The 26,178-nt window shown below is 40.2% G+C and overlaps 2 long non-coding RNA genes across 2 annotated transcripts in view; both read left to right on the top strand.

Annotated features, from left to right (window-relative positions):
* LOC125895347 (uncharacterized) overlaps window positions 1-15,411 on the top strand; it is a 38,812-nt gene extending 23,401 nt beyond the window's left edge. Inside the window, exons 3-4 of the long non-coding RNA XR_007450170.1 lie at window positions 13,003-13,108; window positions 15,297-15,411. This is a non-coding gene — a long non-coding RNA (uncharacterized LOC125895347). The remainder of the gene's footprint in view (window positions 1-13,002; window positions 13,109-15,296) is intronic.
* Window positions 15,412-21,410: 5,999 nt separating this feature from the next.
* On the top strand, window positions 21,411-25,865 carry LOC125895349 (uncharacterized). Its single transcript, XR_007450172.1, has 3 exons — window positions 21,411-21,485; window positions 24,846-25,161; window positions 25,387-25,865. It is a non-coding gene; the product is annotated as an uncharacterized LOC125895349 (long non-coding RNA).
* The last annotated feature ends 313 nt before the right edge of the window (window positions 25,866-26,178 follow it).

The following is a 26,178-nucleotide window of genomic DNA, read 5'->3' as shown; positions in this document are numbered from 1 at the left end:
TGGAAAAATATTTGAGTTAAATGTACCAGATCTGCTTAAAACTATAAGGGAAGACATCAAAAGGTGGACAGTGTTACCTTTGTCCTTGTGGGGTAGATCTGAAGTTATTAAGATGAATATACTACCAAGGCTGGCTTACCTCATGTCATCCATACCACTTAAGTTTCCCCCTAGCTGGTTTAAGGAAGTAAATAAACTATTCTCTTGCTTCCTATGGAGAGACAAAAAACCTAGGATTAGCCATAAAAAACTAAGAAACTCGCGAGATAAAGGAGCAATAGGGCTTCCGGATATCCACCAATACTATGTAGCTTACAATTCAAGATATCCCCTGCACTGGGCTTATAACAATGTGAGAGAAGTTGGTAGTTGGGATTGGCTCGAAGAACAAATTTTAAAAGAATATAATGCAGATCTATCTTTACCAGTATTATGGTACAATCCGAAAGCCATTCCCAAAATGAACAATCCACTGCTGCAATTTTCATGTGAAATAATAAAACTGCTACAGAAACGTCTGACCTTTAGTGGAACATCTTTACTATTATGTCCATTATGGAGCAACTCTTTGTTTACCGCAGGGTGGAAAACTCTTAAAAAATAGTCTGTGGCAGCAGTGCAATATAAAAAGTGTGGGGCAAGTGTTTAGAAATGGAATTGTGGTTCCTTTTAATGAACTGAAAACACAGTTTGGTCTAAAAGACTCGGATTTTCTCTCCTATTTGCAAATAAAATCTATCATGAAATCAATGTTTTCTAAGGGCATAGAAACAGGAAGTAAGAGAGACCTAGAAGACAAACTAATGGGAATTGCTGCCAAGAGAGGTGCAGTCTCAGCAATATATAAGATTATGTCTTCTGCTGTCCCTGACAGCAACTTCCAAACTAAATTACAAAGGGAAGGTGATGTGGGTATACCTATAACAAATACACAGTGGGATGCGGCCCTTAAAAATAGCACTAAAATATCAAAATGCATCAGATATAAAATTTTGCAAGTAAAAATCATACACAGAGCATATATTACACCGTGCACATTAAAGAAAATAGACCATAACTTATCTAAATTGTGCTGGCATGGTTGTGGAGCAGAGGGTACGCTAATGCACTTGTTATGGTACTGTCCTCTTGTTAAACAGTTCTGGTCAGATGTTACTAAAAACTTATCATGTCTTCTTAAAATAGATGTTAAACCTTGTCCCATGTCCTGTATTCTGGGTGTGAAAACTCCTACCGTGCAACCAAAAATTGTACATATTAAAACACTGGCCTTTCTGTCAGCCAAACGTATAACTGGTATAAGGACTTTACAGACTTGCTATTGATGGAACAAGCTGCTCTATTTCTCCAAGATGATGTAATTCCTGATGAACTTGATGGTCCCTGGGACTTTATTAGATCTTGTCTTGAGAAAGCTTAAACAGATTCTGAATTTTTAAATTTTTCGTTGTAATATTTTGTACCAACCCCCTACCCCTTTATTATTTCTGGTTTTGTCTTGTCTTGTTTTTGCTCTTCTGTCTTTGTCTATGTTGTTTTGTTTTGTATTATTGTGGTCCATGTCTTTGTTGTTAAAATCAAAAAATGTTAATTTAAAAAAAAAAAAAAAAAAAAGGATATTACAGTTCCTGATGCAGCACGAAGGTCATCTAGTTTATTTTCAATACCTATGCAGTGGCCAGGAGGATGGTAGTTCAGCTGGTGCCCATTTCTTTTCCATCTTGTCCTCAATGTTTACTGGCATTAACATTTGCAAACCTTGACCTGGCTAGCTAGTAGCTAGCTAGTAGCAGTCGGCAAATGGAGAATTTACAGCCTGGTGAGTTGATCTCCTCATTCTGATGAGTGACACATAGCTACACACCATCACTGTCCAAGCCAACCACAAAAAGCACCAACACTTGCAAAATTGACATAACAGCCTACATTTAGCACAAATTTAGCGGAAACTGACAGAGAAGCAGCTGTGAGTGTCTACGCCCGATATCACAAAAAACGATGACGAAATTCAGCGTTTCATCTGGGAAAAAAGGTGAGTACACATTAGGAGGTGCTGGGCCAGCAGCTTATTTTCAACATGCCAAACAGTGTTGAAGAAACACTGACTGTGTCGTGAAAATGCATTATTCAGTGTTTTTACCATGTTGTTAGTTAGGTTTAGTTAGGTCAGTTTGTTATGGAGAGGAGGAGATCTCTTTAGATGATTCAGCTCCAGGTAAACACCTCCTAAACAATGAACACTGAAGGAATTATAACTGGGAGAAGTTTCAGCCAGTTGCAATCTGCAATCCTCACAGCTAGATGCCACTAAATTCCCCTAAAAATTACACACTGGACCTTTAAGCCTTATGTTATTCTGAATGAAGCATTTTCAGATTCAGACGTAGGATAGCTGGTATTTATCAGGTTTTAGGAGCATTAGTTGGACATGTATAGAGTGCAATCGGAATATGCGTCTCATTGTCACCTCTTGCCTGTTTACATTTTGCTCTGTGTGTTGTCATGGATACATAGTACATAAACCAACTTGCCAACGGTTTGCATGGCTTTCCAAAAGAGAAGCCCAAACATTATGAAATGCTTGGATATTAACAGGCTTTTGGATATGCACAAATATTGTTGTGGCTAAGTTTTCAAGATGGTCTTTGAAGCAATGAACGAGGGAGGCTGTGTATGCATGGTTGAACAAGTACAACAAGTAATTGCAAAGAAATCTGACATGATAAACAGCATGTTAGGGTACGTTAATTGGAGCAAGCACGATTGCATGTATACGGAAATATCAGTGAAATATTCATTTTTATCAGCCATGCAGGAATAGTAGGAATATTGCCTTTTTCCAAGTAAGGGCAAAACCCGGAATATTTTTTGCATGTATACGCAGGCTTTTATTTTGGACTCATGAGTACATGTTACAGCTTAGACATTATTTTACAAAAAGTACTTCATATACTTCAAGTAAAAGTTTGAAAGCAGCACGTTTACTTTTGATTGTGTACATTTGTAGGATAACCCTACTGAGGTGTTAGTATTTCAAAGTAAAAGATTTGAATGCTTTGTCCATCACTGAATTCTGTTGACTTTGTCCACAGAGCAGAAGGACGGGTCACATCTGCAGCCTGTCAGGTTGAGCTGGGCTGAAGTTGAGGTTGAAATGTCACGTCTCTCATTAGTGAAATGTCCCGCAGTCTGTCTCCAGCTCCTCTGAAAGATGGAGCAGTGGTGCGTTTGGTTAAAACCTAAGATTTGCGTCCTGAGTAGAGGGGAAGTGGAGATTCATCAAACCTGTCAGGAGGAGAGCGGGTGGGAATCCCCCCTGGAGAGGGAGCTCACCCTGCTCCTGATGAGACAGATTCATCTTCCACATCCTGTCAGACCACCAGACCTCCATGTTGGTAAGGAGAACGAGGAATGAGTGACAGCTGTGGGAAATCCACAGGAGGAATCTGTGGAAGAATTTTTTTTTCCCTGCTGTACAATCTGATTCATTTTCTGCACAGACACTGTTAGGTGACTAATAGTTGGGGAGTTTCAAGTCTTAGATGGTGCTGCAGCTCTCATGGTTGAATCGTCAGGTGAAATATTAACAACTATGTCAGAGAATATCTGGTTCTTTAATTAAAAGTCAATGATACAAACCAATGGACATAACAACTACAACTCCCATGTTGCATTGATGTAAATAACATCCAATCTCAGAGTTTAAAGGTTCAGTGTGTAAGATTTAGGGAACTTAGTGGCATCTGGCTGTGAGCACAGCAGATTGCAACCAGATGAACCTTCTCCTGGTTAGAATTCCTTCAGTATTCATTGTTGAGGAGGTTTTTACTGGGAGCTGAGAGGACTCTTACTGTCCGAAAAACAAACGGACCAGCTGATTTAAACTGGTAAAAACACAGAATAAAGCAGTTTCATGTTACGAATCAGTGTTTCTCAGATGCTGCTGACTGCAGATGGGCTTCTGACTGCAGTGGCTGATGCAAAAACATTAAAGGCCCTGTATTATAAAATCAGATATTTATTCATTCCTTATACTGAACTGTAACTTTTATTCTTGTATTTTATACCTGTCTTAGTATATTTTAACTTTTTATTTTCTATTCTCTAGTTCTACTTCGATCAGTTGTTTTTACATGTCCTTTATGTGTGTGTGTTTTTTTTTTTTTTTTTTTTGGCAACTTGTCTTGATGCTTTTGATGTTTTACGTAGAGCACTTTGAATTGAAATCTTGTTGCTGAAATGTGCTATATAAATAAACTTGCCTTGGAGCCAGTGTTTGGTTTGTCTGTTCTGGGCTGTGGAAACATGGCGGTGCAACATGGCCATTTGTGTAGATGAGGACTCACTCCCCATGTAGATATAAACAGCTCATACTAAGGTAATGGGAACACAACAATTTGTATTTTCAGGTGATTATGCACTAAAGAAATCATGCTTCATTATATCATTATATTTCAGGTCTGTCAATATATCCCCATAAATCCCCCACACCGGACATTTAATGCACCTCAAAAATGTGTTTTGCTCCTTGTTATGTCACTTGGATATTTGAGCCCAACTGTGCAGAATGATATGTGCGCAGAATTTGACAAAACATCATATGACCAAAATTTAATACTCAGGTCTCAAGATAACAACTAAACCATGCCAGAGGAGCAAATCAGTCTGCAGAGGAAGCTCATGAGATATTGCTAAAAGCTTAAGCAAACCAAGAAAGTGAACCTGGTGAATATAATTGTAATTTTTTTTTTAATCAAAAATGAAGTTAATAAAATTGGTTAGTTTTACAATTCTGAGTAGATTCTGTTGTGTTTTGTTTCCAACTGCAGCCATGAAAAATTTTGACTTTGGCTTCTTCTTCATAGCAACAGCTGAAGCTCGCAGGAAGTAGTATTCAGGGCTATCCGCAAACCACACTAGGAGTAAATACGGTTTCTGAGTTGAAATAATGAAAACCAAATACCTGTTGTATTTCTAAATGATGCAGGATGTTCCAGTGATTTTAGTTTGAGACATTTTGAGGATATAATTTAAAGAAAACTTTGAAACTGGAATTTACAGCTGCTCTATTAGAAACAAGTCACTGATGACGCCCATTAGCAGATCTGAATCAGAGGAAACCAGAATCAAACTCCCCATATGTCATACAGGTCTCAACATGGGAGAAATAGCAGTATAATGAAACTCAACACATGATTTATCCCCTTTTGTTACAGTAATTACACACATCTTTGTCTGTCCATATTTTTATTCCATCTTCCCACAGGGATCTGTTGCCTCTACATATGTGTATTCAGACTGAACATAAAACAGATATTTGTTGTTGTGATTGCATACAAATTAAATGGAAAGAGGCTATTTATTTGTGCCATGTATAGTTGATTTATTTAGACAATAAAATATTTCAACTTCATGAAACAGTTTACAGTATATTTGTCTGTGTGTGAGGGCGTGTCCCCTCTGCACTCTGGCGGGTTAATAATCAGTCTCAGTGGGGCTCAGATGGGATGTTTCTGTGCTGGTCTGATACTGCATGTCATAAGACCAGTTCTGATTAAATATTCATGAAGCATGCAGCGGGTGTGTGGGTGTGTGTGTGTGTGTGTGTGTGTGTTATTGGGAAGGGATGGGGTGGATGGGATGTGACAGGGGTGTCAGTGCACTCAGTGGGAGGTCAACTTCAGGAGAGAGAGAGGGGAAAGGTGCTGAGTTACCAAGGAGATAGTTCTCACTCCAGCAGGGCAGAGTGAAATACAAACACACTGCATGCACATTAATACTTAGCACTTGTATCCACAATGTTTTTTAATTAATAACTCCTGTTTCTGGGAGTATCATGACACACACAAACCGCCACAGTTATCACATTTAGAGACACATTGCACACCATCACCCCGACTCAGGCTCTGCCTCCTTTCAAGGATTCAGCCTGTAAAGTTGTGGCCTTAGAACACCTGGAGGCTTCTCCCCAACTGTAATGGTATGAAAAGAAAGAAGAAAATTCATTGTACTATTATTCAGGCCCTCTTTAGTCCCAGAGAATCAACCTCTTCTCATTCCCAGGTTGTATTGATTCCAAAGCTTTGGCATGCCCCTCGGCGTCTGACAGCGATGCACAGGGCTCCCTTCCCACTAAACACTACTTTCCCACCCTTTCTCACCCCCTGCAGGTAATGAGTGAAACACCCCCTGCATGTGTGCATGTCATTAATCCTAATTCTTTCCCGTCTTCTCTCATATCTTATTACAGTAGTGTTTCTTTCACTCTGTTTTCCTTATGAATCTTTATTCCTTTCTTTTTCAGCATTGTCCCACCACCACCTTCATATTTCTCAACTACAGCTACTACATTTTCTTTACAGCAACAAACATTTAAGCTTTTGCGGTGTCATCATCACCAGAGTTTCTCTCTACCTGTCTTCAATTAGGTGATGATGTTTATTGTGCTATGACTCAGAGTCCACAGAGACTAAACCCCTATGTTCTGTGTGTGTGCGCGTGTGTGTAAGCCTTGTATGTGTGTTAAGTGAGTATCAACTCTGATGAGGAAATGCACAGTCAGCAGGCATTAAACACACAGGAGGAAGACATGATAAGAGGAAAGACAAGGTGGAGGAGGACGAGAGAACAAAGCAGGCCAGAAAGTAGAAGTCAGAAGTGAAAATAAACCAAAAATAGAACTGTTTCTGCAGATTTACACGATCTCATTTTGAGACAGTGTTGAGACATTTAAAGTGTCTTTAACCTCTGCTGCAAATGTTATTTAAAATATCTCAGAACTATACACCTTAATAAATTATAGTTAACCATGATATATAACTCCCCAGTTAAATGAGTCATTTTGTTTTGTAACTTTTCTGCTGCTCTCAGCTAATTTAACTGCCAGTGGTTTCTCAGTAAAGTAATGTTTATAGAGTAAGTGACTTAACGGCATTTTCTGTATTGGTATTATTAGCTGTAATTTGTTTTTTACTTGTCCATGACCTCTGTCTTTACAGGGAAAACTAAAATTGGAACACAGTTGAGGTTTAACATTACTGAGGTGATTTCTAAAAGCAACCCGTTATCACTACCAACTTGTCACATACCAGCACTTGGTCAGTGGCCCCTGGTGTCTGATACTGAGGCACTGATGCACCCTTTAGTGTCTGTATGAGACGGGCTGTGCTGCATCATTGTTAGATGCTCAGAGCAAGTGATGTAGTATACAGAGTTAGAAAGTCTGCATAGGGAAGAAGTCTGTGTGGTTGGATGGGTCAAACAAACACAGGACTTTCACCCAGGAGACTATGGGGTGCGGTTTGTAAAGTGGCTCACACTGAAAATAACATCAACATTTTGCCACATTTAGCTTCAAACAGTGTTTAAAAAAGTGTTGTGAATTTTTTAACGTCACCTTTTACCACATTTACAGCAATATTTGTTAACTTAGAAATATATTAAATAGTTAAATCTAAATATTAAATGTGACACCTAAATGTTAAATGTTAAATCTAAATATTAAATCTAAATCTAAATGTTAAATCTAAATGCTAAATATAAATCTAAATATAAATGTTAAATCTAAATGCTAAATATAAATATAAATCTAAATGTTAAATCTAAATATTAAATATAAATATAAATGTGAAATCTAAATGCTAAATCTAAATCTAAATGTTAAATGTTAAATCTAAATGTTCTGGGTGAAACTAAATATTTAGTTAATATGCAAATTCACACTGCCAGTCAACGGAAGTACCAAAATAAAAGCTCGAGATGGTCAGACTGTGTTTATAGAATCAAATAACGAATTAAAACCAACTTATCGGGGGAAATGGACACTTGAACATACATTAGCATGATAATAACTACCTAAAATAACAAGAAACATGTTTGGAGAAATTTTATTTGACGTGTGCTTTGAGTTGTTAGTGTCCCTTCGGAGGGAATCACCTTGTTGTTTACAAATACTTCCAGGTAGAAAACCAGCAGAGTTTAGCTACATATATATATATGTGCATATCTCACATTTTTCACATCACTATATCACCGTTTAGACTAATCTGGTGTTTGTAAAGTCTATAAACACAATAACTGAACAAACATTACTATCGCATTCTGAAATTAATAACATGGTTATTATAGATTAGTGGGGCTAACCGTTAGCTGTTAGCCCCGTTAGCGATGTCTGTAATGACTCATTAACTCTAAACGGTCCATGAATTTTTTTTTTTTTTCCAGTGGATGTCTTAGTTACAACATGATTGAGCTAACTGGAGTGGTTTCATGTCGTATATGACAATGGGAGGCTTTTAACAGATGACGTGCTGATGTTAGCTTTGCCACTGATGCTTTCTAGACATCGTGATTTCCCAAAACTGAATAAATACCACACATCGCAACACTAAACTGCTTTGCTAGCTCAATCATGTTGTAACTAAGACATCCAATGGAAAAAATATTTTTTTCACGGACCATTTAAGAGTTAATGAGTCATTACAGACCGCTAACGGGGCTAACAGCTAACGGTTGTTAGCTTAGCTTAGGTTGTTAGTCCCTCCGAAGGGACACTAACAACTCAAAGTACACGTCAAATAAAATTTCTCCAAACATGTTTCTTGTTATTTTAGTTAGTTATTATCACGTTAATATATGTCCAAGTGTCCATTTCCCCCGATAAGTTGGTTTTAATTCGTTATTTGATTCTATAAACACAGTCTGACCATCTCAAGCTTTTATTTTGGTACTTCCGGTGACTGGCAGTGTGAATTTGCATATTAGCTAAATATTTAGTTTCACCCAGAACATTTAGATTTAACATTTAACATTTATATTTATATTTAGCATTTAGATTTAGATTTAATATTTAGATTTAACATTTAACATTTAGGTGCCACATTTAATACTTAGATTTAACTATTTAATATATTTCTAAGTTAACAAATATTGCTGTAAATGTGGTAAAAGGTGACGTTAAAAAATTCACAACACTTTTTTAAACATTGTTTGAAGCTAAATGTGGCAAAATGTTGATGTTATTTTCAGCGTGAGACACTTTACAAACGACACCCCATAGGAGACTGCTGTTCATGTCCCGTGTGAGACCAGTAGTTGATGTCATTGTAACCCATTTTTGTCAAAGCCTAACCAAGTTTATTTTGAAAAGAGACTTTATGCATGTAACAAGTGGAAACTGACACATTCAGAAGTGATGCTAGAGGGGCGTCATAGTTTGAAGCGTAGGGCAGCTGACCAGTTTATCGGTATCGTGTCGGTATGGGTTGGGAGTAAGAATTGCCACATTGCTAACTGCCACATGAGCAGTTAGCATCAGCAACAGTAACTAATATAGCAAAGATAAATGTTTTTTTAAAAACATTTTTCATAAAATATGTACTCCTAATTGAGGGATGTCCAGCCCCCTCTTCACTATAGTTCATGTCTCTTTGTCCTGTTCTACCCCCTAGTTCTGCTGTCCACTGTTCAGATATCCTTAGTAACCAGTAGGAGTCACCACTGGAGTGATAAGATCAAGATCCCTCACCGCCTTCCCACCCACTCACAATCATATATGCTAAAATGCACTACCAAGACAACAAAGCTGGAGGTACCTCCACTGAGAAGGAAACTTCAAGTCTTTGCTTTACCCCTGTGCTACCCATGCAGCCGACAATGAAAGTGAAAATTAAGGGAAAAAATATTGCCGACTGATTTTCCACAATGAAAGCAAAGTAGCTATTAGATAAAAAGTCGCACATGTACACCAAAACCATATCAAAATTGGACAAAATGATCTTAACATGAGGTCCAATTACTTGCTTTTAGCTTTTACCTGCATCACATGGTAATAACAGTTTGTAGAGTTGTTATCACGTGACCCATGAAACTTCGTTCACAAAGTCACAACAACCGACTGGCCAACCCTTGTAAGGGTATCCCAATAGGATACTTCCTGTGGTCCCCATTGATTTAGCAATATCAATCCAGGTCTTAAATTCTAAATCATCAGGATTGCTCCCTCCTCTTGTTGCTCCCAGAAGGAGATTATTTTGTCAAATTACTGTTCCAAGATCAAAAATTAAGTCACACTCAAATATTGTATGACAAAATTCATCACAATTTTATTTAAGAAATACGAACTCAATAATGACGGAGGTTGACAAAAAGACGAATTAAGAAAAGGAAGCCTATTCTTTAAGCTATTGAAAACAGTACTACACGTGTACTGTATACTGTATGCTAATGGTAGTCTCAGAAAGTGTTTTACTGCAATTTTAACAACCTCAATTATATATATTTTTTCTGGTACAACAGTAAAGCAACATTGGAGGTGTCTACTGATGTATGAGGACATAAAGATGTTTCAGTTCCCTTAATGAGTTGTAATATTAGTAGTTTGACTTTCCTTATTCCCTTATTTTATAAGGCATCATCGTATTTGAACTGTTATTAGAAACAGAAACAAAGAAAAAACTATAAAGTACAATTAAGATATCGGAAAATAATACAAACGAATAAAATAAAACTCCTGACAAATTAGATATGTTTAAATGATAATCAAATATTTGAAATGTGACTAAAACCACATGCCAGATTGAACTGGGAGGATGAAGAAGGAAGTTAAAAGCAGCAGGAGCCGGAAATATGAACAGAGTGATCAACAGAGAGATGAAATCTTGCCAGACCACTCACTGAATTATTCAGGTCTCCCTTTTCCGCACCTGTCATTCCACCTTTAGGTTTCTCTCGCTCTTAATCTCCCAGTCTCCCTTTGGTTTGGTCTCTTTGTAAAACAAAGTGAGTCACAAACAGCTGATTGACACAGACGTAACTGCTGTATGAACTCTGGAGTGTGTTTGTTCTGTGTTTGCACAGGTAGAGAAGTTTGGATTTAATGCTGTTACCTTCACCAACAGGAGAGCTACTAATTAATAGATACAGTCAGTGTGTTTAAATGTGATGCAGTGTAAATGTGTAACCTGCTGTGTGACAGCTCTGTGATGGACAGGTGGCTCTAATGGGGACAGTCCATTTCTACCCTCCATTTTCTTGAATTATTGAAGGCGGGGCTAAATCCAGGTACTCTGAATGAATGACAGCTAAACACTCACCTGAATGAGGTGAGTCCACTTACCAAGCACACTCACACATTTCTAGAGATTCAAAAACAGTCAGTATAAAGTTTCTTTTAGCCTAAACTTGAGGCTTATCATTTTTAGTTTGACGAAAAAATACATCTATTTTTAAAGAGTAGATGAAACACTGAACAGTATGACTTTGATTTGTTTTTTTTTTTTCATTTTATTTTTTTATTCTAGACTGCAATTAAACTTGATATCCTGAAAACTAGATTGTATTTTCTGTTTCCAAAGTAGGGTGCAGCCACCTTTCAACATGCTAGCTGGTGATGTCACTGCGTTGGTCCGTCTCTTTTGTCTGCTTGTTTGCCAGTAGGAGTTGATGAGCTAGGCTTTGTAAACTGTAAAGCATGTTTTGTTCTTAGGTGGTCCCCTTGTCGTTGCTTTCTGTTTCTCTTTGCATCTTTGAACAGTTCATATATTGTGCTCGAGTGCTGTTTTGCGAGCGCTGAGCCCATGGCGATTTGCCTCTGACCTGCAGCTTTTGTTGTTAAGCTCCAAAAATTGTCTGTGAGTGAAAAATCAAGGCTAAAGTCATGTAGTGTGAACTAGGAGTGAGTAAACAGGATCTTTTTGCAATGTAAGCTGCTCACAAAAAGCTTTCGGGAACCGAAAGTTAAGAAAAAATGGAGAAAAGGCGCAAAGAAGTGGCTAAATGTGCACCAGAGCTCTTAGTGGTAGAACAGAAGATGTTTGAACTTTGCTGTGTAAATAGCATTTCTAAAGAATGGAATTTTTCACATCTCAAAAATAAATTCACTGATTCAAAAAATGAACTACAAGTATAATTAATCTTTTTCCACAAACATACAAACATGCATCTATGAGCAATCATGTGGATGAGGGTACTAGGTGTAGTCTATAGGGTGGTTGTATTTCACATTTTGGTGAAAACGTGGTAAATCACAGCTGCATTTGTCTTCTACTACACTGCTTGTGCAGCTGAACACTTTCATTTCCTACACGGTGATATTACCACGACTTATTATACAGTGTTGTGATGTTCAGGCTGAAAAGCACCACCTGAACGTCCCTCTCGTCCCTCTTCATGTGTTAACATGCACGGGTCATAATCAAGCCTTTCTGGAAAGGTGCATGTCAGCAATCCTGGGATCTCATCAATATTAATCAGAGCTGGTCAGAGAATGCATAAGCATTCATTAGGCCTCATAAAAACTAATCATGGGCAGCATCTAAGGTCACAGGACACCTAGGCCTGCATGACAACATGCTGGAGGGGACTCACTGCAGGGGACACTCGCCAGGTTCTACAGCCACAGTTTCAGGATGCCAACGCCCTCCTCCTGCAAGTCAACTGGTAACACAACCAATCATCTCTCCTTCATCATCAGGCAGGACCCTTTATGCCCCTATAAAGTCTCTTTTGCCATGACAACCAGCTTCAAAAAGTAAATCATTGAAACTTCCATTAACATTATTAACCAGTAGTGGGGGACTTTGTATCATATTTTGCACCATGCTACTTCTTGTAAAACCATACTTAGCATATTCCTCTTCTTCTATCCAACATATTTTCATTTTTTTGTGCTGTGTGTTTTCAGCCACATTGAGAACAAATTTGCACCATTTTTGGCTGGACAATATGTTTTTTCTGAATCTGAAGGTTAGCTGCTTCTGGGCCAAGACAGCCAGGACCAAGTGCTCCTGCTGGAGCTCACAGGTCTGGCTCCAAGATATAACCCAAGTAAGGTGACACCTCCTGTTGTGGGATCTTCAAAGGGATATTAAAGGGATGGTTCACCCCAAAATCAAAAATACATAGTTGTCCTCTGACCTGTTTTGGTGTGATTTTAGCAATTGCTTTGGAAAGTACTGATAGATAGAGTGACCTAAACCACACATCCTTTAATATTTTTTGCAGAGATAGAAGCCTGCCACTTTGCTACAGTATGGGAGGTCCCTGTTACAGTAATAAGGTGGCGTCCCTGGAAGATGGGTGGATGAATGAACTCACAGCAGGAATAGAGGTAAGACAGGAAGACTATTTTCTATATCAACCTTCTGCTTTAGTGAACCACTTCAATTTCAGACATCTGAATCTGTATTTTACACATATCAGACCAGATAGTCTGTCTTTACTGGCCCCACATTCTCAAAGTAGGATGAGAAATGATGAAGTTTGACCCAGCAGCTTGTCTCTTGTTTGTGTTCGCAAAAAATCTGATTCTGCGCTGATGTGTAATGTCAGTCCAGCCTGCAGCTAAAACACACACCGAGGCGATGTGTACATGAAGGAGCTGAGTGTGAGTGTAAATGTGAGCACTTATGTCAGTGTAAACTTTGAAGAAATGGAGGAGAATTTCAAGTTCAGCAATGCCCCCGGTGCTCGGTATCTAAACTGGACAGACCTTGTGTCAGCAGGTTGGTTTAAGAGAACACACACGCATACACACCAGCAACATGAACGCACACACACACACACACACACGCAGAGCGGCTGAGCAAACAACATCACCAGCACATAAACAGGTGTAATCAAACGCACAAAGTGCTGAAGAGGATGGAATCTGTGACGTGCATGATTAAAAGACCCTTTGAGCAACTAAAAAGCAGGCGTTGAAGACCAGAGAAGAAGAACAGAGAAGAAGAGAGATGAAGAAGAGGCCTTGGCCTGAGGCTTGTTAGTTTGTGTCTCTAACAGCAGTTTGTTTGAACCTCTGCGTGGCCTGTTTTCTTATTGACAGCCTCTCCTTCATCACCCTGCCAGGCTGCGGGGCCACAGAGGGAGGAAGGGAGCTCCCGGGCGGGGGAGGCAGCCCAACACACCCCGCCCTCCTCCGAGGTGGACGCTTCAGCTAAAGCGCTGATGGTTAGCCAGCGCAGCTCACTTTGTGCTGAAGCCCGAGCTTTAAAATGCTGCGTCTGCCTCCGACACACACGTACGTCCACACACACCTCAGCAAAAACACACACTTGGCTCATCGATACACACCCGTCACCTGGCGCTGGGAAACGAGCAAGTAAAGTGTGGATGATACACACATGCATGAGCTAACATATGTGCAGCCGGTGACAGCGCTGTGTGACATCATCTGGGCCCAGAGGTGCCTTGCTTAGCTCCTCCATATGCACCATCCTGATCATACACACACACACAGACACACACACAAATATATACACACACACAGAGCTCACCTCTGGTCATGATGTTTGCAGAGGATGCGGTCATCAGTAGGGTCATTAATTGTGGCGTCCCTCAGGGGGCAGCACATTGAGGCAGGATGGGGAAGGTGTGTGTGTATGTTGTGCTTCTGTCTTTGTGAGGACCAATTTAAGTTTTAGATCACGAGAAAGAGGACACTGGGGTGACTATGGGTTTTTTGGGAGTCAAGGGCATTTTTGCAAAGTGAAACATTTTTGTAACATTAGCACATTTTTGGAAGGTGAAGACACTTTTATCAAGTGAGTGCATTTTAAAAACTGAGGATTTTTCTGGGAAATTAAGACACTTTTGAAAAGTGGGGTCTTTTACGAAAGTAAAGCGATTTGGGTTTCTGAAAGGTGTGTGTGTCTAAATGACTACTTTATGGAAAGTGAGGACATTTTGAAATGTGAAGACATTTTTGAAAATGATGTATAAGTTTGGAAAGTGGGAACATATTCCTAAAAGTGGGGAGATTTTGGAAAATTATTAGGAGGTGAGGACATGTCTGGAAGGTATGAGTATATTTCAAAAAGTGACTACATTTTGGAAAGTAGGGATATTTTGAAACATTAAGCCAATTTTAGAAAATGAAGGCATGCTTGCAGTTTTTGAAAGGAAAGAATATTTCTGGAATTTAGATAATTCTTTAAAGTCATGTCCTGTTGGAAAAGTGGAATATTTTTATAAAGTGAAAATCAATCAATCAATTATTTGTCACTTGGAATTATACAAAGCACAACTTCAGTGAAATGTGATCCCATCAGCTCCTTTAACTTGTACACTGTAAATTAGTGGGATTTTTTCTTGCATCTAGTGAGACTGTTGGCTGCTGCTTTTGTAATTGTCCATGTTTCTGGTTGTGAAATGATTTAACTGTCCACACATCCCGACCACCTCTGAATGATATATCGCAATGATCCACAGCTGGAACGGGACAGCACCCCTGATTTTAGTGACACACCAGTCCTTATTCACCATAAAGCACATGTCTCCTCTCCTTCTTTCTCCAGAGTCCTCTGCTAGTTCCGGATATCCCCTTGGAAACTGATGCAGCACGACGGAAGTTGACCAGTTTATTTTCCAATGCCAATACAAAGGTGAGTAGGATGCTAGTTTAGCCGGGGCCCATCTTTTCCTCAATACTTATTGATGTCTACATTTGAAAAACTTTGCCGTACCTAGGTAGCAGGAGAATTTACAGAATATTGAGTTGCTTTTCACATCCCGATGAGTGACTTGCAGCAACACGTGATCACTGTCCAACACCAACTTACAAAAAAGCACCTCCAAGACTTGCTTGTTTTTATTTCAGTGAGCACATTTCACAAAGTGAGGATATTTTGTTTGGTCCACACCTTTTCAAAATGCCATTTGAGGGTTAAGACTTGGTTTTAGGTTCAAAGATAGAATCGATTTAACTTTCAGGGCTATGGGCTGGGAAATGCATTATGTCAATGAGGGTCCTCAAGAGTGTAGAAGAACAAAATTATTTGTGTATGCACATATGCGTGTGTGTAAGGGGGGTGTGGATGTCTGCCCCACGCCAATGCTGCATCTGGCAAGGGGCAGACATTTTGCTGGTTTAGCATTTTAGCATGCTGCTGCTTGCGTTGTGTGTGCGCTGTACGTATAATGGGAATATGCATGGAGTGTTTTTCTCAGATTGTGTGTGTGTGTGTGTATGTATGTAAGTGTAAGAGTGTTTATATCTCTGCACTCTTAATTACTCTTAATTAATAATTACCTACTAATAATATTTATTTGTAGAACATTTAAAAAAGAAGTTACAAAGTTACAAAAAAAAAAGCTAAAGGAAAATGGTAAATAGATAAATAGAAGTACACAAAAGACATGAATCTGGACCAAGTTACTTTTGCTTATACACACATATGCTTATTTTTGTGTTATATACACTACACATGGGATGGTACACAGTGCTGTATATAAACCCATTTTTGCTGGTCTTTCTCTCAAAGCTTCTGTCTCCTCTTTTTCTGAGTGTTTGTGTGTCTGTTTTAGTGAGTGTGACAGTGAAATAGTGTGCACGTGTTGTGCCGTAAATCCCCTCTGTTTGTCTGGTTTCCCCCTCATTAGTGAGAGAGAGTTAACGTTAGCACAAGTGTCCTGCGCTGGACCGTGAGATTAGTAATTAACGCCGAGTCTAACGAAGGGAGAAAAAACAACACCTCGACAAAGTGCGACCATCAAGCAGCCAGACCTGCTGACAGAGACAAACCTATCCACTGACACTTCCAAACTCTGCCTGGAGTGCACGCTCACATGAGTGTGTATGTGTGTTTATTTAGGATATTTTCATTCATTTTTTGTTGATTCGGTATGGAACATAACAGAAAGCTGGAACAAAGAGGACAGAAATAAAAATGCCCTGAATGTCTCTCTGTGGCTCTATTTCTGTCTCCAACTTTCATTCTTTAATTTCAAATTCAATCATAATATCAGCCTTTTCAGCCATCATACACTCTGGTCTCTCAATCTCAGAGAACCACTTCCCCCGACCAGTCGGCCTCTCCCAACCCTTCACCGTCTGGCTTACAGAAATCCCAGAAATCCAAGCGGATGGAAGCTCCCCGTGGTTAATGATGTCACAGGCTGATCCATTCCTGTGTCCGCTACGCTCCCGCTCAAATCCCCCACAATTCCCATATGTGCTCCATGATAAGTCCCATCATGCCTTTCTGCTGACCCTCCTCGGCCCCCTTATTCATTTCAGCCTGTCTCCTCCAGAGCCCGGATTTGGGCGGACTGGGGGCAGGTTTGGAAGGGTTAATAGGAAGCTAAGAGGTAGGAAATGATGGAAGGAGGAGGATGGAGGAGGTGTTTAGCTCACCTTGGAGAACAAGAAGTGTTCAATAGAGGCATCAAAAGGAACAGGAGATGTCCTCCATTCTACACAAAGCTGGAAATCCTTTTATTAGCCCAGTGGGGATGTAATGGGAGGAGAAGGAGGCTTGGAGCTGAGGTCGTTATCCCTTGGTGATGTTTTCTTTTTTTTTAAGTCAGACTGTCCTAAAATCTTGCAGCTATTTCTCCTAAGTCTTATTAACTAATCAGCTATTCATTTCATATGGCTTTTCTTTCTTCTGAATATTGGGCATAGTATTTCATACACATAGATGTTTGATATGTACACATCAGGGCTTGAGTCCTGTGAAAATTGGAGGAGAAGGTTTGGAAGTGTTTAGTACTGTACTTAAGCTTCTGCCACTGCCACAAAATATACTTTGCTTGTTTCTCATTGGCAGAGAGACACAGTACATGTTATGAGTGTTAATTGACTGCTCTTTCAAAACTGACTCTGAAGCGGTACCTTGAACATCACAGTTTGACGCTTAGGGCCACTGACCAAGCATCAGTATTTGAAGAGCTGGGATTGAGAGTGTGTTGGTCAGCACGGCCATCTCCATGACAACTTAACACACTCCATCAGCTGATGAAGGCCAGTAAAAGTAAGTTGACTGATGATTTTGTTTTGTCAAACTACAGTTTCCAAGGTCAACAGTAATAAAATGCTTAACTGTTAAGGGCAAAAGGTCTGAAGTGCTATAGATGAAATAAACAGCGACTGAGCTTGAGTGTCAGCAGTTCCACTTCCATGACAACTGAGCTGTGTAATATGGTTAGTTGACATTGACTTGGATTTTGTCAAATGAATACTACAATTAATTCTCACTGGGAAAAACACACAACTTTAAAGTGAGTTTAACATGATTTAAAGTAGATACAGTAAAAATGTATTGAATTGTATTGAATTTTACTCAAATATTGTGTGTTATTGCTAACATCATTTTGAGGTACTCAGTGTTGAGTTGTGTAGTTGTTTTTATTCCACCGCATGTACCTGACTATTAGTACTTACTTTGCTTAACTCAATATGAAGTACTGGAGCTTACCTCCACCCTAACCAGCTACAACATGAACTTGCTGCTAATAATAATCCAATAAGACATCTAGAACAATGAATGGAGGATGAATAGGACTATCTGCCCAGTGAGGTTTCCATTTTTATAACTAAGTTAAAGGTCCAGTGTGTAGGATTTAGTGACATCTAGCAGTGAGGTTGAAGATTGCAACCAACTGAAACTGTTTGGTTTGTCCTTTCTGGGCTACTGTAGAAACACAATGTATTCTCATAGAACAGATTGATATCCTACGAAAAATGCATGTGCAACAGTTTGTATGATATTCTTGCACCCCATGACATTTCATCCTTAACATACAGTATATAACAAAAAGTTATGGAGGTTGGGTTTAGGCAATGAAAGTTTTTGTGGTTAGGGTTAGGAAAAGGAACATGGTGAGGATGTACCTTAAAATGACTCAAAGTTCACAACAACACTCTGAACATTTAACTGCAGGGGAAAGTCCTAGGCAAAAGCCTGTTTTTTTTGTGACCCATCCACCACCCCAAGCAGTCTTCTTACAAGCCCTTTGGACTGCTGTCTTGTTTACTGCCATTTGCACATTGGTCATGTGATTGCAGCCTTTCAAAATACATGGGATATACGAATTTGGAAGCATTGCTTTTCATAGGAAACCATAAGTAAAATTCATCAGAACAGCCTGAGAAACAACAAGGTGGACTCCTTTGAAGAGGACCAGTTGCCTATGTAGAAATAAACGGTTCATTTTAAGGTAACAAAAACACGATTCTTATTTTCAGGTGATAATATACTAATGAAAACATAGTTATGAATATTGCATCCCATTTCTGCCAAAATATCCTATTTAAATCCTACATACTGGACCTTTAATTACTGATAATATTTATCTACTTTCTTTGGTAAAATGTTCAATACAAGACAATTAAATTGCAGTATTTCTGTTTTTACTCATGTAAAAGATCCCGGATTGTCTTTAATGATGCATCTGGGACTTTTGACAACGTGTGCAGTATGTGCCTATATACCCTTGTAAGGACCTACTTGAGTTAAAGACCTTGTGAGGACATTTTTTGGAAAATGTGGATTTCTTCTCTCGTCCCCACTTGTTCAAAAGGCCTTTTAGGTTAAGACTTGGTTTTAGTGTTAAAGGTTAATCTAGCAGCGGGGGTAAGCCATGCAGTTGAAATGGTAATGTTAGGGTTAAGAAAAGCATGATCTCAAACAGAGTATATGTGTATGCTGTATGAGTGTGTTTTTTGTGTTTGTTTGTGTGCAGGGGACCAGGGCCACTGAGTAACTCGTTCAGCCTCTACCTGCCACATTGTTGGAGGACTGAGAGAGTCAGAGAGGTGTGTCTGTGAATAATTGATAATAAGTAGATTTCAATAGGCTGAACACGTCCCTCCTGATGAGCGACCTGTCAATCAGTCAGAATGCCCCTGTCACTAGACAGGAGGGGAGTGTTGAGGTGCTGATGGACCAAACATAGAAAGGATGGATTGAGAGGCGCAGAGGGGAGAAGATAGGGGGGATATGGGAAGTAAGGTATGTGCTTTGGTAAAAATCAGGCTGCCCCCCCTTCACTACCTCATCTCACCTGGAGAGACTCATGCATAGCTTTTTTCTCAGACCTCGGGGATCTCAAACCCAAAACGTGTCTGGAGCGGAACACTGTGAACCCAGGCCGTGACGAGGAGCTGAATTAGAGGAGGAAAGTGGCTAAAAAGCTCTGAGGAAGTTGCTGACGGAGGCAGCTGTGTGGATCAACTCTCTCAGGTGGCTGCCAGCTTCACTACGTTCCTTCCAGGCCTTCCCAACTCTGTAAACTCTATGTGTGTGCGTGTGTGTACGTGGATGGAGAGGCGAGGTTGATAATGTCAGCAGCGACCAGCCGTCTCTCAGACCAAATAGGCCTCAGCTGTCAGCTGTGGTAGAGCTAAACTGAGTTTAGGGGAGATTAACACAGAATGACATCCTGTTTGCTTCAGTCTAATCCTAATCTAATCTGACGGGGCTGCATGTGGGGAAATGTTGCGCTCACTTTGCCTCCCCGAAAAGCTTGTTTTACATTCTTTCATTGTGTCGGACAACACAGGGAAGTTATTGTTTGAATTCTGGTGGGTGAAGTTGTGTCAATGTGTGCCTCTTTAGAACCAAATAACAATGAAGATGTATGGATGGATGGATGGATGTACAGATGGATGAATAGATAGATGATGGATAAACAGATGATGGAATAGTTGATGAGAAGATGGATGGATGGATGGATGATGGGTGAACAGGTGAATGGATGCATCATTGGACTACTGTATGAACCAATGGACAAACAGATGGATGGTTAGACCTACTGATGATGAGGGAATGGACTGATGGATAACTGGATGGATGAATCAGAGGCTGGACCAATGACTGTATATAAAGATGTTTGACGTGTACTTTGCTCTTTTAGTTAGGCCCATAACCCACACTGCAGCCAGCCACCAGGAGGCCACTGAGAACTTTTGGCTTCACTATTGGAGAGCTGTCATGCTGTCCATCTTTATTATACAGTCTATGGACTGGAGGGATGGAGTAATGGATGAAATGATGAGTGGCAGAACAGACAGATAGATGGATAGACAGAATAGTAACAAATGGACTGATTTATGGATCGATAGATAGATGGATGGATGGATGGATGGACAATCAGAAGCACCACACAGTAAACACAGCACATGCATGACTGTTGTTGCATTACAGTAACACATGTACTTCACTCATTCAACATGTATTGACTTAAGTGCTCCTCCACTGACCCCCTGCCACCCTCAGTCCCTGTGCCACAAACACACATACACACACACTGGGCATGGTGTGCCTCTGATATAAATTTTTCACTGTGGTGATCTCTGCTGTAAGTGGCAGACCCCCCCGACTCTTCTCCCCGCCGTCTCTGCAGGGAGCTTCTCCACACATGTGAAACTCTGCTAACAGCTACCAAGGGAGGAAGAGAGGCAGAATGTGTTTATGTATGTGTGTGTGTGTGTGTGTGTGTGTGTGTGTGTGTGTGTGTGTGTGTGTGTGTTCATACACGTGAGTGTCCTTTCATTTCAGCTCCTCTGGGTACGGCAGAGTGAATGAATAAATAAACTATTCTTTTCAATTTGTTTGTAATCTTTCTAAGAAAACCTCACTTACTTTCCTTCAGCTCTGAATCCGCTGTCTGATATTTAAAATCTTTATAGGAAAGAGGAACAAATGTGCAGCTGCGTGGAGAGGACACCTGCTTCTTTTTGGTCTCCGAGCACATTCTTTCAGGTGAGTGGAGCTGCTGGGTGGACCGCTGTGTGTCCTTGACAGTCCTATTGAAAAATTAAAACTCCCCCTCCCCCGCCTCTTTCCTCCCCTCTTCATGCACCCACTTCTCCCGTCAACCCTCCTGAGCACTGAGACCGGTCAGAGGTCAAGTTGCTGGGATTTCCAGTCTGGGCTCCCCTCTGAGGCTTTAGGAGCTCATTCTGTTATGAAAGATATTAAACAGAACTACAAGTTTTATTTATTTATTTATTTGGATCCCCATTAGTCACTACCAAGGAAGCAACTACTCCTCCTGGGGTCCATACAAGCAGTGTGTATGTAGGAGCGATCATCAATCAAATTTTAACTAAAAAAAATACCTGCATTTTCTAAAAAGAACAGATATGTTTACAGCTATAATACTTATGATCTGCATTATATCTGACTGCTTTTTTATACTATTTGTAGTTTTTTAGCACTTGTGATTAATATACATTATTGACTCTTTATGTGGTAATTTTTATAGTTATTGCTGGAGCCCACCTCCACCTTTCCTGCACGAAATTCATATTGTGTATCTATGCACAAGGGATACACAGGAAATGATGCAAAGGTGTACTGGTTGTAGGGCAGTAGACACAAGGTTCTCATTTTGTGCATTATGTAGGACAGCATTCAAACACAAGTCTAATATGAACACAGACAACATAGCTGACAACAACATGACATAATGTTTCCTCTTAGCCTAAAGGTTTCCTGCTCTAAGATTACCTTTACTATCATCATAATCTCACTCCGAAATCATCAAAACCTTTGTTGGTCAGTGACTTCCGGTGTCAGACACTGAAGAAAAAAGCTACCCTTTCATGTCACTGTTATTGTTTAATGGTGCCTGGCAGCATCAGGGGGAAATGCGGCGAGACAACTGCGAAACATAAGGTGGCGGAAGTCCAAGTAGGGTGGCAGGAGGCGTGGTGAATGGGTCCAACAACCACAAACTTTCACCCGGGAGGCCGGCGTTCACTTCCTGTAAGATTGTAGAGACAAAATCCTGGTGTTTTTTCCTAAACCCAACCACATGTGCATTGTTGTTAAAGGAAAGAAATGCCAATCCACGGTGTTGTACTAATGTAGTGCATTTATTTTGAAAGAGACTGTATGCAAACTGTACATTTCCTGTGAAAAAAGAAGTGTATTTTGAAAACAGACAATGCATGTAACAGGCTGAAGTTGACACGGCCTTCCAGAACGTCAACAACTAGGGCACGTTGTTCGTCATATCTCGATGTGGAAAGTGATGGACTAAGAGTCTCATCCTACTCTCTAATGTGCTATGTGTGAGCTCAGTCCTGCATGTTCTTTAATGAAGCAATAGGAGAAGATATTCGGTCTCAGTTAATGTAGTTTATTAAGCAGTAAAGGAATAAAATTACAGAGCTCTGGGTCTCAACTTCACGTCCCTGACGAACAACAAAGGTGTGTCAGTTCACGAAGTCTGACCTCCTGTCCTTTCCCTGACCCAGTATATTTGAGCGTAACAGAGTGTCATTGTGCACGCAAGGCGTCCTCTTCTCATTGGCAGTTCCACTTCCTCCTTCACCACACCACGCCCCTGCCTCGTGTTAATCTGACTCCTTCCCGCTGGCGGTGGGGGCGTGGTTCCTGTTTTGAAAGACAAGAGAACAACACAACTCCCTACACGTGCTGTACCTTACTATCTGTACATCACTTTCTATTCTTTTTACCATATATGAAACTAATTATCTAAGCATTGCGATATGTGCTCCTCAGACTTCATGTCTCTTCCTCTCCTGTACTTCTCCACTTCTGCAAAGCAAACACATTCAGATCAGCTGAAATCATCTCAGTATTCTCATTGTTCACATATCTAAAACTTATATAGTGAAACACAACTGATAGTAAAACACATAAAATCATTCTATTCCCAACAAAAGTCCATGACCAGACGTTGGTATATCACAAGGTCAGTGTGATAATGTGTTGTCACAGTTTTTTTTTTAAACTAAGTTGAAATCAAAACAGTTTATAAATCCCCTAGAAAAGTAAATAAAAAAACTAAAGGATTGGTTAAGCTTGACATTTAATTTGTTGGAACCAGAAGTTGACAAAACAATCTACATTCAAGGTCGACATGCTTGCTTGTTCTGGTGCTTTCCAAGGTTCTGAAGCTCAACTTTTAAGCTTCTGTTGATGAGAAGTCCTCAAAGTTCTCAGAGTATTAGAAAGTTTGAACATCTGCAATTACCTGACAACAGAGAACACTTGATGTGTGGATGTGATGGTCAAAAACTGAAAAAATGTGATAACATAAATGATCCGGTCTAGAGCCAGTGTTTGGTTTGTCCATTCTGGGCTACTGTAGAGACATGGTGGTGCAACATGGCGATCTCTGTAGATATAAACAGCTCATTCTAAGGTAAAAAAAAAATCCACAACAAAACAAATGGTTCTTATTTTCGGTGAATAAACACTGAAAAAATCATACTTATGATATCATTTTCCATCTCTTACTGTATATCTCCCTTAATCTTACAAATTGGACTTTTAAATAATCATCTGCACACAAACAATGTATTTCCTCATAGACACACATACCAATACCAATACATACTCACATACTGTGCTTTACACAGTTCCAGCTCAGGGAAGCTACGTTGTGACTGACATATTGTCTGTCTTTAAGCCATAAGCAGAGCACCTCATAGCTTGAACGGTATATTTTTGTGACTCAGTGTGAATGAGTGTGTGTGTGTGTGTGTGTGTGTGTGTGTGTGTGTGTGTGTGTGTGTGTGTGTGTGTCAGCTGCTGATGCTCTCCATGCTCTGTGATTTTATTGACATCACTTATTCATGTCCCTGCTGTCCCATACAGGTCCACTTACTGTAAGACCATTGTCACTACACCCAGTTTGAGTGGTACTGATCTGCAATTCACTGTCATGTGTGGGGTGTGTGTGTTTGTCAGTCTGTGTGAAGGCAGTTCACCTTGTGTTTTAATCAAAGCTCTGTTTCCTGCGTGCGTGTGTGTGTGTGTGTGTGTGTGTGTGTGTGTGTGTGTGTGTGTGTGTGTGTGATATCTGTGACATGGTCAAACATTGGATGTGAAAACAGACAGCAGGTCAATATCAGTCTATGCACTCTGTTATAAATATCAAGCCTACATCATTCCTCACTTGATCCCCTCTTTGTTTACTTGTCCTTTCATCACCCTCTGCACAGAAACATAATCTTTATCTAAATAACTTGTTTTGTTCTTTATCCCCAAACAGAAGCTCAAAGCTGGAGGCTGAGTCCTGATTGTGGACTTCAAACTGTCTCACATGACGTCCTTTTCTTTCTCTTCTCAAATCTGTGTCTCCAGCAGCCTCCCTCTAAGCCGGGGAGAGTGGTCTTCTTGATCCTGTGGAAGCTGTTTGAAGAGTTTCAGTCCCTCTGCCCGCTCTAACTGACAGCCGAGCTCCGCTGGCCAGTCGCTGGCCTGAATCCCCCGGCTTTGGGCCTCTGCAGCCGGCTCTCATCCAAGCCTGATCCACAATGCCGTCAGGACGGATTTGACAGTCCTCGCTCATCCCAGGGATGTCCAAAGTGCTTTCACAGTGGGTGAACGAACCCGTCCCAACCTTGCTCCACACTGCCCCAGCCAAGTGGAGTGTGACAGGAAAGTGTGTCTGCGCCAGGTGTGTTTGTGGCTTGATTTTGTTACCTTCACCCATGAGGTTATGTCTTCAGTTCTGTATATCTGTTGTTATGGTAGTTAAATAGTACCTCACAGGTTTCAATCAAATCTAGTGAAAAAGGACGAATTGTCAGTTGTTGGTATGGATAATGCCACTATGTGGCCATTTATACATATTCTCTAAAACACTTTGCTAAAAGTTGAAATGTTGTCTGTTTTGGTCCAGGAACATTTAGGGGCTGAGCACCCTTCAGCGTCTATATGAGATGCACTGGGCTTTCAACTTACCTCAGTGCAACCCATTCTCATTCTGAAGTTCTCAAACAGTTCCAGACAACGTAATTTAAGAAGATGGAAAGTCCCTATAGGGCAGGCGGGAGGGGTGGTGGATGGGTCCAACAAACATTGGAGTTCCACCCGGGAGCCCACTGTTTGCTTCCCGCATGAATGTAGAGCCAAACCAGGATGTATTTTGTTTTAAAAACCTAACCATGTACATTTGTTGCACAAGGAAATAAATGTAAATACGAGGTGTTTTGCTGAAGTTGTAAAGACAGTATGCACCCAATGAGCCGAAATCTGCAAGTACATTTTGAAAAGACAATGCATGTAACTACTGTAAATTGACACGGTGTCCCAGAACATCAAGAACAGACACACCCAGAATATCTGCCACATCATATGTAGATGTCAAAGTCCACTGACCAAGTGCCAACATGTGACGAGTTGGAAGTGAGAGCATGTTATCTAGTGTAAACCCATCCATGGCAATACTTGATGCTGAGAGCAACTGACATAAAATAAAAAGCAAGAAAGTCAATCAATTTCCCTCTCTCTCACTAAATAGTTGATAACATACTACTGTTAGTCACAGTTCTTTGTGGGCTTCAAACAAAAGGTTTTCTGCCTGTAGCTGCTTCGAGCTGCTGCATTAAACTGAAAGATGTCTGGCTCCAGGGAGGAGGATTTGACCCATGAACAAGGAAACACGTCAATAACGTTTGAGGGTCAGAGGTCA

The sequence above is a fragment of the Epinephelus fuscoguttatus genome, linkage group LG10 (genome assembly GCF_011397635.1).
Source record: "Epinephelus fuscoguttatus linkage group LG10, E.fuscoguttatus.final_Chr_v1".
NCBI lineage: Eukaryota > Metazoa > Chordata > Actinopteri > Perciformes > Serranidae > Epinephelus > Epinephelus fuscoguttatus.
The sequence above is the reverse complement of the archived record's forward strand: the minus strand, read 5'-3'. Positions and strand labels throughout refer to the sequence as shown.